General features: G+C 48.0%; 1 protein-coding gene across 2 annotated transcripts in view; it reads right to left on the bottom strand.

Annotated features, from left to right (window-relative positions):
* Positions 1-14,613, bottom strand: part of VCAN (versican) — a 129,826-nt gene extending 115,213 nt beyond the window's left edge. The window contains exon 1 of one of the 2 annotated variants that reach the window (XM_080972154.1): positions 14,148-14,613. The gene's annotated coding sequence lies outside the window, so the exon portion shown is untranslated. The remainder of the gene's footprint in view (positions 1-14,147) is intronic. The other variant, XM_080972155.1, reaches the window with a different exon arrangement.
* Positions 14,614-14,822: the final 209 nt, after the last annotated feature.

Here is a 14,822-nt window from a genome sequence, read left to right as displayed (position 1 = left end):
AGGTGAAAAGCCTGGGGCACGATCCATGCAAAAACTATGGTTCCAGTTGACCAACCTCTATCCTCAGTTACTACTCTAATTGGATGTAACGCATTGCCTTTCATTGCGGTAGCACCCAGAGTAACTGGTTTTTAAATTGTATTCCTAGCCATATACAGTGGTACCTCAGGTTAAGTACTTAATTCGTTCCGGAGGTCCGTACTTAACCTGAAACTGTTCTTAACCTGAAGCACCACTTTAGATAATGGGGCCTCCTGCTGCTGCCGCGCCGCTGAAGCACGATTTCTGTTCTCATCCAGAAGCAAAGTTCTTAACCTGAAGCACTATTTCTGGGTTAGCGGAGTCTGTAACCTGAAGCGTATGTAACCTGAAGCGTATGTAACCTGAGGTACCACTGTACTGGGAGAACAAATGCACCATATTTGAGTCTACTTTTTATCCAGGTGCCCGTAAACCCTTTGGACAAAATGGCAGGCTCTTGTTGCAGCTGGAAGAGAAGATGCCTAAATGGCAGTCTGTATTTCAACCCCAGTTGTCACTCAGGAGTCTTTCTCTCATCTTGCTTTTAAAGAATACAATTTCCTGTTTTCACACGGTCGCTCTCACCCTTAGCACATTTATTACGTGTTCCAGCTTGAAGAAAGCCAAAGCCTCAGGTAAAGTCAACATCATTTTTAAAATAATGTGAATAAAAATCACAGGGCATAGCTATACATTTTTAATATGGGTGGGGGGTTTTTTTTTTAAAAAAAAAACAATTAGTCAAACCACCACTCTAGTTCATTAGCAGATAATAAGAAAACTTCAAATGTTCAGAATGACTTGGGAATCTAATCTCCGAGGGTAAATTTTTATTAATCCTGTGTAATATTAGCCAGCCGATTTCAGTAGCAGCACAATACATTCAGTGAGAAGGCATATTTAAAAAAAGAATACTCCTGGGGCACTTCCCTCCTATTCAGGTGAACAGGCTGCGGCTGACCCAGCTTATTTCTAGGTCATTTGGAAGCAACCCAACCAGAATGAGGCAACAAGTTGAGAAATGCTATATTGTATACTCTCACCCCTCTTCAACATATTGCCCTGCCAGTGGAGTTGGATGGACCCTGAACACACAGAATGCATGTGAAAGCTTTTTAAAGTGACCTAATTTTGATAGACAGATACAGGGCCTGTCCACCCATTAGGCAGGGGGAGGCTGCTTCTTCAGGCAGCAGATGTCCCCAAGGCAGCACTTCTATGGTCAATCTTCAGGGAACATGCACCAAGGGGCAGAAGCATTCAAGCATTGCCAGTAAGTGGAGAAGTTTGTGGAGAGTCCTTAGGGCCAGACAGAACTGTGTTTGGCCCCGAGACCTGATTTAGACCCATTTCAAGCCACCTTCCGGTCAGGGTTAAGGACTGAGGCTGCCTTAGTTGATTATGTCTTTCACTGAACAAGAGGAAAGGATGGGTATGATCCATTTGATTCTCTTGGCTCTCGTGCTGAGGATCACTCATGCTGACATTCACACGCTGAATGTCACTGTAAGCCATGGTTTGCATGTCACAGCAACAAGCCATGAATGAGCAGCATGCTAATGCACATTCTTCGATCATCCTCCTTTCACTCTGCCCTGTCTACAGCTGCAAGAAACAAGCCACAAGGCTGGCCTTAGTGTTACATGTGAAATGGTCTCATGGTTTCCCACAAAATGAAAGCAGTAAGCCAAGAACAAAGCTTAAAGCAGGAGTGGCTGAGCAGCACGCGCCATCGTGTTGCTCGATCACGGTAAGCCATAAACGACGGCTTTTCATGTCAAGTGGTTACGGCTCATTATGAATGCACACTTTGGGGGGTCTAAAAGTTGGAAAAGTAATGTGTGAAGCAGCCTCCAATGGGTAGATGAGCAACCATCTGCATAGCTCTGAGAGAGCATGCTGCAATTTCAATCTCTTATCAAGCCAGTGTGTGCACAAAAAGGCTGAGCAAAAGAGATTCAAGGAGATGCTTCTTGGACGGAAACATGTCTGAGCTTGGAGCACTTGCAATGAAAAATAACAGGAATAGAGTCTGTTAAGAGCTGTGACTTTTCCCATCCTTATGTTGCTTGTCAGAACTGTTTGTTCCTTGATGGAAGGAAGTTTTGCCTGTCCCCTGCTCCTTCCTCCATTTTTCAAAGTCTTCTTGTTGTGATCAAAGATGTAATAAACCCTTGCTCCTTGGGCCGCAGAGTCTATCAGAGGCTTGTCTCTTCCTGTTCATCTGCTGTTGCTGCTGTGAAAGAGCCCTGGGGATCTCTATTCACTTAGAAGAGTCTTACTCCTTTTTTCAGACACAAAATGTGCAGAGATTCTAATCTAATCCTCCCCAAAATAGACATGCAGATGTTGTTCCTTCTGGTTTAATTAATGGCTAAATCCTACCCCAAGTATTTTATGTGAACTGAAGTACCGCAACAAGATTGTAGAAAAAGTATAACAGGAAACAACCTCCACTGCTAGATTTGCTGAATCTACTTCAAATAACTACATTCATTCAAGCAGAAGGCTATAGCACTGTTTACTTTGATGCTTATATCAGGGTAGTTTTGCCTTCCCATTTCCTGTTTCCAAAGGTTGGTGTCATTTTATTCATTCAGTTTAATCTACAGTGGTGCCTCGCAAGACGAAATTAATTCGTTCCGCGAGTTTTGTCGTCTTGCGATTCTTTTCGTCTTGTGAAGCACGGTGTCGGGAAAGTTTTGGAAAAGCTTCAAAAATCACCAAAGTCTTTAAAAACCTCAAAAAAGGCTACCACACCACGTTCTATGAGTTGCTCCTCGAAGTCAAGTCGCAACTGTATTAACGGTGTTAAGAAAAAGGAAACAAACTTGCAAGACGTTTCCGTCTTGCGAAGCAAGCCCATAGGGAAAATCGTCTTTCGAAGCAGCTCAAAAAACAAAAAACTCTTTCGTCTAGCGAGATTTTTGTCTTGCGAGGTACCACTGTACATCCCATCTTTCCTCCAAGGAGTTCAAAGTAGCATACATAATTCTCCTCTTCCCCAGGTTATCCTCACAACAAACCTGTGAGTTAGGCAAGGCTGAGATTGACAGACCAGTGAGTTTCATGGCAGAGTGGGGATTCAAACCCTGGTCTCCCAGGTCCTAGTCCAGCAACCTAACCACTACACCACACTGGCAGCTAGACTTGCTCACTAGTGACTATGCATAGGATTGTTTTCTTGGTCTTTGAGAAGCCATGGCACTCTGGGATGTTACTTGTTTTTAGTGAAGTTGAAAAGCCCAAGTCTCGGCATGGACTATCGATGGGCATAGACCCCAAGCGAGCATTTCCTTACTGTGCCCAGCTCACAAGCTATGATGGAAATTATTGCAGCAGCCCTAACATATACTTGTACTTTGTATTGTTCACTATCAACTCATCTCCCATCTTTTGAAACTCTCTGCTGGACCGTTAATTGCTGAACACTGATTAGTTTCACCATAAACGCTGCTGCTTAAATATTCTCCTCTCGGTTTAATTAACTTTGCCAGTTTCACCACATTACTGCCACTTGATTAATTGCTCTGTTGCTCGCAGTTGGTTAATTTCGGCCATATTCAATTAATCACAGTCTCTTGATGAGCTCATTATCGCTTGCTATGGACTGGCTGCCAGAACCTCAAAACGACTGACTCCCCCAAGGCACGCTTTGGTCCTTGCTTCTGTCTCTTCACACCATACTAAAAGTGTTCCCATACTCTGAAAAATTCTGAAAGGTTTGTGTCACACGGAAGAAGCCAAGGAGTGTCACACAGATCTACATACAGAGCAGAAGTGTGGATAATTTCTATCTCACCAAGCAAAAAAAAGAGCCCACCAGCCAACCACTGTCAACCTTCTGTTTTTGCTGCAGAAATGAGTTACTGGCAGGCCTGGTGGGCTGTGCTCAAATTATTGGGTTACATCTTCTGCAGATTTGATGTGTGGATGTCGGGAAGTCAAGCCCTAGATATCCATTCTCCCCATCACATATATTAACAGTCATGTGAGGGTAGGGGAAAGTGTGGATGGACCCTGGTTAGCTCAGTTGGTTAGAAGGTAATTCTGATAATGCCAAGGTTGCAAGTTCGATCCCCATATGGGACAGCTGCATATTCCTGCACTAGATGATCCTCAAGGTCCTTCCAATGCTATGATTCTATGGAGCCACTGGCCTGTCTCCTCTTGCAGCTCCCTGTCACCTGCACACACTCACAAAAACACACAAAACACTGATATTCCAGGGTTCTTAATTAGACAGAGAGTGCATTCAGACATGGGCATTATTGCATTAGTTTTCCTGGTTACAATGCTAGGGCTTCTATACCAGTTTCTAATGTTCCTTTTACACTGCATTACCCAATGTGTTAAGGAACTGTGGCTTTTTCATCAACATATTGTACTGCCATGTCATGCTGAATTTCAGTGGGTGTGTTGTGACACAACAGTTAACATCACTGGACATGTTGCCACCCATTACACACATGTGGGCTTCTGTTTCCCCGTGAAAATGTCAGGAAAAAACTGTAGTCAAGAATATTAACCCAGATTTCATCACATGGCACGATCCATGGAAAACCATAGGAAAATTACAGCACAAAGCTCCCACGATTTTCTAGGTTAACGAGGTTGCAAATGGATTTTTTCTGGAAGCAATTAAAACAGAATGAGTGCTTAACTTCCATTGAATCCCAATTTTCAGAAGTTGCTTTTGCAACATGTGAAAGAGCACATAAAACACAGAAATTATCCAATAAGGAAATTGAGAACACAGAATAAAGTGTCATCTGAATGCGGCCAGAGACTCCGCACAACTAAAGCAAGGAAACATTCAGTCACAGATGGAGCTAGCTACCGGTAGTTTGTTCCTGCTCTAAAGGGTAGGACCCAAACCAATGGATTACAATAACGGAGACTCCAACTAAACCAGAGGTGGTCCAGCACACAGCCCATGAGCCACACGTAGCCTGCGAGGCTGATTTTTGTAGCCCCAGGGAGAGTACTGGGACGGGAGCCCCGGATGTGCCAAGGTGGTAGCTGCCTGCAGTGGCAGCAGTGCTCAACTCCACCATATTGTGTGCGGCTCTAGCCTTGCCAGGGCAGAGTCTCTGTCTCCAGCCCAGATGCTTCAGGGGAAGAGTGAGCAGCACAGCCTGAGCAGGCCACCCCCACAGCCCCTGACCAATGCCAGGCAGGCAGGCAGGCAGGTGGGGCTGGCTCACCGCCTCTGCACTGGGCTCACTGGGCCTCTCTTAGCAGCCACCACCTCTGCTGACACTTCTCCCGCTGGGCTCATCTCATCCTAATCCAGGTATGAGAGTTGAAAGCATGGATTTGGAGAACCAGAACGAGCCAGAGCCTGTCTGAGCTGTGACCCATGGTATCTTGGAAGTAAGCAAGGCAGAGAAGGGGCTCCATGTGCTGAAGAAGAAGAAGAGAAGAGTTTGGATTTGATATCCCACTTTATCACTACCCTAAGGAGTCTCAAAGCGGCTAACATTCTCCTTTCCCTTCCTCCCCCACAACAAACACTCTGTGAGGTGAGCGGGGCTGAGAGACTTCAGAGAAATGTGACTAGCCCAAGGTAACCCAGCAGCTGCATGTGGAGGAGCGGGGAAGCGAACCCGGTTCACCAGATTACGAGTCTACCACTCTTAACCACTACAACACACTGGCTCTCTGGGGGGTGGTATTGGCTTGTTGTTTTTATTTTGATTATATATTTTGTGGTTTTATATTTTGATTTTGTTCTGTGAACTGCCCTGAGACCTCTGGGTATTGGGTGGTGTATATATATATTCAATAAATCCTACTAATTCTACAGCATTATTATTATTTTGCTGTGGGGCAAGCCAGCCTAGCAGACTTTTGGCCCACTTTGGATAGACGGGTGGGTGGAAAAGGGTTCCTTGCTCAGACCCTCCCTATATTCTAGAGACAGTCCCAGATTTACAGAAGCCGTCCTGGTTTCTGATTTGTTCCTGGAATGTCCCGCTTTCCCTTAGGAAGTCCCTTTTTTCATTGAAGAAACGTTGGAGGGTATATTCTTAGGAGTAGAATGCCTTGCCCGAGGACAGTCATGTGGTCAAATCTCTCTCTCCTTTTAGCTAAAGTGTAAAAAAAAACAAAAAAATCCCCAAATTCATATGAAGGCAATGCCTTCCTTAGGCCAACTAGAATGTCACAAAAAGAGTGTGAGTGTGGAAGCTTTTGAGTTCTCCATAACTCATCATACTATGGTAAACAAAGGAAGTGTGAGGGAGAGAGAGTTGGCTGGTGGTGAAACATCTGGCAGCATCTGGTCTGATGAAGAGTTCTGAAGAACTCAAAATGTTTGCACACAGTTTTATAGCATGTTGGTTGGCCTAATAAAAATATTGCTCTACGGTGGAGTTTGGATTTCTTTTACTTATAGGCCAGTACAGTTCCAGCGAGTTCCAGCTGAAAAAAAGCCCTGGTTCTAGCACCTCTCAGGTGGGCACCATCACCATTCTAAAAGAACAAGGGAAGTGTTCATGGTGAGTTCAGACACCCTTTTTCCTATAAAAATAGCACTGCTCCTGGGTATAGATATTATAATGAATCTGTCCATCTCCACACCAGACATTTAAAACACTATTATACTATTTTAACAGTTGTGGCTTCCCCATATAATCCTGGGAGCTGTTGTTTGTTAAGGGTGCAGAGTTAGGAGAACCCTAAACTCCTCACAGATCTACAATTCCCAAAGTTGTTTAGAAATTGCTCCCTCTTTCCTAGCGAAATTTGGAGAATTTAGCTTGCTAGGGGGAATTTCAGCTCTCCCATCAACAAATGACAGTTCCCGGGATTCTTTGGGGACAGCCATGCCTGTTTAAAGTGCTACGATCCTGCTTTAAATATATAGTGCAGATGTAGTCTCTAAAGTGCCTGGAGCAGCCTTCTTCAACCTCTCCAGATGTTTTGGACTTCAGTTCCCATCAGCCTCACCAGCACAGCCAAAGGCCAGAATGCTGGGAACATTTGGAGGGCCCCAGGCTGGCAAAGTCTGTCCTAGAATATCTGCTCTCCATTCTTCAAGTGGGTCAAGTCTTTTTTAAAAAGCTGTTAACAAGAATCTTCAAAACTACACAATAAAACTATTTGGATTCACCTCCATCTATTGCCAAGTTGCAAAATATTCCTAAAATGTGCAAAGATATAATGAAGTATGGATCTTTCAAATGCATTAGCAGGGACACCTGTTAGCCGCTACCGTATTAATCCTTCTGCAATAAGGCTGGCATGCAAAAACATGAATGTGCTGGAGGAACATCAGATTTAAATATTAAAGTTTGAAATGATAAGATACTCTTCCCACCCACCCACCAAAATTGTATCAGGGACACTCTTCCCATTTCATGTGACAAGGAAATAGGAAGGGTGTTTCAGATGATACAGAAAAGAGATGTCTACTGTATGTCCAGTGCACACAATCAGTTCTGAAAAGAGAAACCTATTTGAAATACTCCAGCATTGCAAGGGGTTGGACTAGATGACCCTCGTGGTCCCTTCCATCTCTACAATTCCATGATTCTATGATTTAAAGAGACGCCCAGCTCCTAGGCACTTTGTTATTGCACAAGGTTTGTTTGCAAGCACTCAGGTCAGCTTCAAATGGCATTGTGTTCTCTGCTGCAACACTTGATGCAAACATCTCTTTTCCACATTGTGTGGGATATTCCTGAATGATGGAATATCTCAAAAGGTCCGAGGATAAAGAGGTGTGTGAAAGCAATCCCACATGTTCATCCTGTTTCAGTACAGGGAGGACCGAATGATGATGAATACTGGCTTGCTTACGGAGGCCTATGCTGAACTCTACGTTATGCCAAACTTCTCTGATTCATATCACCGTCTGTCCCCATCTAGAAATAGCCATACACTGAGGCAGTCATCATAACATTCATGTCGTTGCAGCAGCAGCAGCAGCAGCGGCAGACATCAGTCTCCTTTCCTGCTAATCCTGCACCTGGAATGTCCCTCCATATAGAGAGCTCTTTCATTCTGATCATCAGCGGGAACATGGCCATTGATAGGCTGCCATGGGATGCGACAACATCGGAACTGGAGGGAGTCTCCGAAACAGGACTGCTCCCATCTCCACACAAAGGCACTGTCTGATCATTCCCTCACTGCAGGACTCCTCATTTGCATATCTACCCAAGTGGTTACATCATTGCTGCCTATCCATCACTGAGGCTCAGTCCACCCAGACAAATGGCAGGTCCCCCTTGAGTTCCCAGCCTGGCATCTCTCTCAGCAAGGATTACTGAGAAGATTACCTGGGTCAGTGCATCCATCTTGACCCCTGGTCCTATTTGCCTTTGCACTCTTGACTATTTCAAGGTGTTTATTGGCCTCCTGTGATGTTTGCAGACTAGGACTTAACGCATGATGATAAATAAGTACTAATGACTAAATCATATTTATGTACAAAGTCAGAGTCTGCATGGAGAACTGGGAGGGGGAGCAAAGTAGGAGGAGAATCTTTGTGCATTTAGAAACCCCCTGCCATGGCAGTGGGTCATTCTGAGCCCATAATTTCCCATCCAAATTCTAGAAGGACAGGGTCACACATTTGTGCACTTTGTGCTCTGTGGGGAACATGCTGTCGGGATTGATAGAACTGATGCATTGCTTTGGAACATTGTGGTGTGGCTGAATATGGCTCCCTTTCAGCTCCCCCCCCCCCCTTTGGAAAAGGGAGGTCTTGTGCCCCTTCCCTTCTAAACAGGTAACGAGTTTCATCAAATTTGACATCATCCAGCTGTTGGGTGTCTAGGCCATCACAACATACTTTGGGTACCCTTGAAATTCCAAGGGGGAGGCATGAAACCCATTGACAGAGGGGGAGGCAGAGTCTATCAAGGAATCCTGAAGGCTCCAGACAGAGTCAACAAGAAAAATTAAGCTCCAGAGCTTGGTGCAAGGGGGATGGAAGCAACATCAGCTGTGGAGAGCAATTCCAGGGATACCAGTAGCAAGGATGAGTTGTTGGGAGTGTTGCAATGGGTCTCTGTGCAACTGCTTGCAGGGCCTGTGTGTCTACATGTGGACAACTGGGGAATGTCAGCTGAGAGCATGTAGTTTTCCTAGGGTGACAACATGTCTTTGAGAGCTGGCAGTATGTGGATAAGATGTAAAGGTACAATTGGTCGGGTCAGAGCAGTGGTACATAAAAGGCAATTTATGATTCAAATCTGCCCTATACATAACCATTAGATGATCTAATGGTGATTGTTTTTTAAAGGCAAGTTGGCTTCTTAAGGAAGTTGACACAAAATATATTGGTTGTGCTGCCCTGATATTTTCTATAGTATCCTCATTCCTCATGTGCCCCAGGCAGCTCAATGTACACTGCAATAACAAGTGAATTACCATATCCCTGTGCTGTACAATACATTTATTCCTAACCACTTGTTGTAGAACAGGCTCAAAAGACTAGCTATGTTGGTTTTCAACGCCAAAGAGAGAGAGAAAGCATTAACTGTGCTGTGATGATACTTGAAATTGTGTTGGGATATATTTAAACATTTTTCACATGGCCCTGCTATTCTGAAGGCAACAACCTACTTCATTGGCCATTCCCAATCCCCACTACAATCCAGTTTTAAAAGTGAACTAAGACAAATCAATGACAAAAATGTCCGTCTCTGACTGTAAGTCAGGGTGACTAGATGGAGCCTCCAGATTCACGGGCACTATACCTCTGAGTTCCAGATGGTGGGGGATTAAAACAACGGAAGAGGGCTGTTGCTTTTATGGCCTGCTTCCCCAAAGCATTTGGGCGGCCCCTGTGGGAAACAGGATGCAGAACGAGACAGACCCTTTGCTTGGTCTGATTCAGCGGGCCTCTCCTCCAGCTCCCACCTAAAACATTCTTTGTCTGCTTCACGCATGTGAGGCAAGCAGTTTCATTGGCTGTCTTCTGAAGCTGATGTCATAGCAAACCAGGAAAGTCTCCCACAGCACTCTTGGGGTGGGGGAACAAACCAGCTAATCCTGGCAATTGCTCGCAGTGGCACCTCGCCCCACGGTGGCCACTTTCCACTTGCGATTGCCCGTGTCCTCCCCTGCCAACCCCCATTCAGCCTGGCCATGTCGTTAATAAAGCAACCCGCCTTCCGCAGCCGCTGTTGCAGACGACCTTAATATTCCGTGAGCGTCTCGGAACGCCAACTCCCGGGTCACCTCTCTGACTTTCAGCCCTTCTCTCCCTCTCTCTCTCTTTCTTTCTCTCCCTCTCTCCCTCTCTCTCTCTTGGCTCTTGTCGTCGTTAGACAAAAGGCGGCGGGCAAACTGCTCCGCAGCAGCTCCTAACTTCACACGAGACAGGCAAGGACAAAGGAGGAGCAAGACTGCCTCCCAGCTGAACCTCCTCAGTCCACGTGGCTCCGGGGGAACCAGACCTCCCAGGCTCCCGCTCCCAGGCAAGGCGGGAGTTGGCAGGAGGCGACGCCCAGGGCGCGCCCCCCACCCCCAGGTTCTGCTCTGCTATGGGGAGTGGGAAAGGGGCGCATTACGGATCCCGGATTTATTTTATTTTATTTTTAACAACAGCTGGCTGGGACTGCTCAGCCTTTTTGCCAGATTCCTGGCTCCATCTCCATTGGGAATCAAATCCGAAATGTGACACGGTCCCTTCTGCCCCGGTTCTCAGAGGCGGGACCCATCTTCATCGGAAACTGCATTTGTGCAGAGAGTCTAGGGGGAGTCTGTGGGGATCTCTTCGCCCTTTCGCGCCCGCCCGCTCCGGAAGAAAAGCGGAACAAGACTTTTCTTTCTCTCGCCAAGGAAACGTGCGTTTTAATGCCTGTCTTGGAGCGCGTCTTATTACGCATCACTCCGAGGCAGCTAAAAGCCTCGGGTCCAGAAGATCCCAACAGGGGCTTCTTATCACGTGTTGGTTTCGTTTCCATTTTTGAAAGAAAGAGAAAGGACTCGGGCCATTAAGGGGGAAGGAAGCAAAGATTCGAATCAAGGGAGTCCGCGTGGAATAGGAAAGGTGGTCAGAGGCAAGATGAACGGAAAGGTTGGGGGGCAGCTGGGGTTCCTGTTTCCAATGGTATGCTCCTCGCGGACATGAGACTAAGCAACTCGGGGTCTTGTACCCTGCCGATGCTCTATGGCAGGGACTCGGAGCCGGTGGGTGGCCCGTCATCATTCCTGCCCATTGGTCATGCTTGTGGGAGCTGGAGTCCCGAAACATCTGGAGAGATACAGATACTGCAGCCTGGCTGCATGAAAAAGTAAATAAAGTCTGCCGGAAAGACTTGCCTCCTTACTTGAAAGCCCGATCTCTACTTCCAGATGTGTGCAGCAGGAAAGAACGCCCCACCCCACCCCACAGCACCCCCTCCAAACACACACACACACATACACACACCCTAACTACGCTCAAGGAGTCAGTTCCCACGTGCATGCGGCTTTTAAATCCAGTGTGTGAACTGGCTCCGCTGAAAATAAACGCTATCTCCAAAATGCTAGGACGTGCCCGGATGTGTGAATATTCTCTTTGTGATCTGCAAAGGCTCATTCATTCACACATGCAAAGGCATCGCTATTCGCTTGATGCAGTCATCAAACTAGTCCGGAGTCCACGCCTCTGTATTATTACTTTTCACGTGCTCCAGACTTTCGCTCCGGCTTTAAATAAATAGATAAAAGCTGAGGTCCCTGGCTCAAATTAAGCCGGTTCAAACGGAGCTTGAATGAACTGATAAGTTACCTTTTCGTTACGATAGCAAAATTTATTCCTCACAAAGTTTGTGGTACGTGCAGAACGTTTATTTCCTATGGTAGTAACATTCCGTTCCAAGTTCAAGAAAAGTTGCGCATGGAAAGGAACCGTAAAAAACTTGCTAAATGATCGGGAAGACGGCTAGAGGGCATTAATTGGTGATCCCTTGTGGCATTAAGAATCCCCAAGGTAGCGCAATGCGTGCAAGTATCGTGTTCTCCCTAGTGCGAGAAGATGCTTGCCCAAGAATACTTGTGTGAATGAACTTTCCCTTCCCCACCTCCAGCCCTCCTTCGCAGTTTCCCCAGCAGGGGGAGCCGAGGGTCTATCAAAAAAGCGTCCGATTCCTAGATTTCCGACTTCCGAGGGGGTGGATGAGGTGAGCGCTCCGCGCTTTCAAACCTGCCCTTTCTACGTCCTGGGCTTTTTAAAGCGTGGTCCATCGGAACCCGAAAGGGACTGGACCAGAAAGCTGCAAACGGCGGAGCCCTCTTTGCAAAGCGGCCCATTCATTTGTTCAAGCGGGACTTCCTGTAAAATGGGGAAGAAGGGATTGCGTCCCGGACCCTGGAAGGAGGAGGATGCGCGGGGGCGTCTTTGGATGGGCTCCCCCCCCCCTCCAGCCAACTTTTTAAAAAAATCTGCCAAAAAAAATCCCTCCCCCCACACACCCGGACTGGGAGGGGTGGGGAGTCTGTCTAAAAGAAAGCAGCTGGGCTGGGGGAAGAAGCAGTTCCTTGCCGAACCGATGGCGATGACATAGACTTTTCCTGCCGTGGAGAAAATCCTGACCCGCCGCCGCCCCACCCCCGGTGACATTTTGGAGCCCGCCAGAGGGGCTGGCGGTGCCTTGGGAAGTTGCACATCGCTCCTTTTGCACAGAAGAAACCTCGGAGGAGCTTCTCCCCCGGACGCAAACTCCCTTGTGCAGAGACACAGGCGCGCTCCAAAAGCAAACCCGAGCGGGGAAAGATTCTCTCCACCCCGCCCGCCTCCTCCTCCTCCTCCAGCACGCCTGAAACATAAGCAACCGGCCCGAAGCAGACAAAACAACGCTCCATCCTCCGACACAACGTTTCAGTGCACGAAAACAAAACTCTTACTCTTTCCATCCCCTTGCCCCCCCCCCCGCACCACCACACCCACCCTCAGTTTTTTCCATGTTGCACATTCGCTCTTTCTGACCTGCCAAGTCTGAACTCAGTTCTGGATGGAGTTGCCTCCCCCTCGGGATGATGCGTTTTGCAATCTGGAGCAGTGGGTCAAGATTAAAGTTTGGGGGTTGGCTCTCCCCCCCCCCTTAATCTCCCCCTCCCTCCCGCTTCCTCAAAGCGTTCTAGCCTCTTGAACTCCTTTCCAGCAACTCCTTTCGGAAATCTGGGTAGGAAACTGATTAGAGACAGACCGACAGATGCCTCGCATTCACGTTTCTTTCTGAACCAAATGCCGATGCAAAGGGAATTCCGGTCACTTCCCCAATGCTTTCCTGCTTCAACGGAGGGGCTTCCCCTGCCAGTTCAACGTCCCCATTTCTCTCCCCGCACACTTTAAAACACAAAAAAAGGTGTCGGTGGATGAGCAGGAGAAGGACGGTGGGAAAGAAACGTGGAAATGTTCCCCAAGACCAGTTGAAGCCGGCTGGGGGTGCCAAGGGGAGGGGACGAGGGGGAGACCCCCTTTCCTCCTCCTGGTCGCCTACCAGTGGGGCTGGAGGGTTTCTGTTCTCTGTCACCCCCTTCTCCCGGGAGATCTCCCGAGACCCCCACCCCAACCTGAGGAGGAGGAGGAGGAAGGCTGCTTCCCAGGAATCCCCCAAGTCACCTCAGCGTGGCTGGGAAGCGGTGTCTCATCCTCGCGGGCTGTTCAAGCCCATTCAGCCGAACCTGATCAGTGCAATAATCATCGTAATAATAATGAAACCCACCCGGCTTTCTACCACCTCCTTCCTCCAGCGCCGCTTTGTGCATTCAAGCCCCTACAAAGACTTCTCTCTCTTTCTTTCTCTCTCTCTCTCCCCCTGCCATTAACCATTTGAGAGCCGCCAAACTCCCAACTCTACCTTGCCTGCCATTCAGTTACTCCGGCCACACACACTTCCTCCATTCTTTTCACTTTTCTTTGTTCTCTCTCTCTTTCCCACCCCCCCTCCCCAGAACTTGTGGTTCCCACCAAAAAGGAACCCTTTTGCTTTGCGCCCCAGATCCGTAGATTTTCTTTTTCTTTAAGTAGCAATCCACTCCTTCCGCCTCGCCCCCTTTTCTCTTTCCCCAAACTCTTTGTTTCACAGGTAAACTGGAGTGGCCACAGCAGCGGAATCCTAGATGGTGGGAACCTTCCCCACCCGACAAATGCAGAAAATTAGAGGGGAGGGTATAGTTACCTTTTAAAGCAGTTTATTGCAGAGACTGGAAAAAAAAAATCAAGGGGGAAAAAAAGAACGATTGGAAAGGAGCACCAAAAAATAAAAATAAAAATCACAGCGTGCTTGTTAATCCAGAAGTGCCCTCATGCAAGCCCTGGGCTTCTTAGTCGCTGGTCCAGGCTCGGGAGTTTTTCTCCTCGTGACCCCCCCGGTGGTGAACACCTGATCCCGGCTGTGGAAGTCCGGCTTGGGGAGCTGCAGGCACCCAGATGCACCCAGCCCGCTTTCCCTGCAAGTTCAAATGCGGGCTCCGCCACCCATCATTATTATATCATGGTACCGTCAGCGCTCCAGAGGAGGGGCCCTGCCCTGCCTCTCCGAGAGGAGGGCTCTTCCCTCCAGCGCAAGGCGAGGTTCGCCAAGGCAGACGAGCCCCGAGCCAAAGGGGGGCAGGAGGAGCAGAGCGGCGGCGGCTTCCCTGCGCCCGCCTCGCCTCTGCCCCCTCCCACAGCCTCCTGCCGGACTCAGCAAGTCCCAAGAGGCTCGGCAGAGCGCGGCCTCCTTCAGCCCCTCGCCGGGGATGCCGGAGAGGCGGCCGGGCGGCTGGAGCAGGGGACCTTCCCGCCTTCCGTCGCCCAAACTGGGAGAGCAACTGGTTTCAGTGGGACAAAGATGGAGACCCCCCCCTCTCTC

This window comes from Podarcis pityusensis, assembly GCF_964106645.2.
Source record: "Podarcis pityusensis genome assembly, chromosome: 11".
NCBI classification, from domain to species: domain Eukaryota; kingdom Metazoa; phylum Chordata; class Lepidosauria; order Squamata; family Lacertidae; genus Podarcis; species Podarcis pityusensis.
The sequence above is the reverse complement of the archived record's forward strand: the minus strand, read 5'-3'. Positions and strand labels throughout refer to the sequence as shown.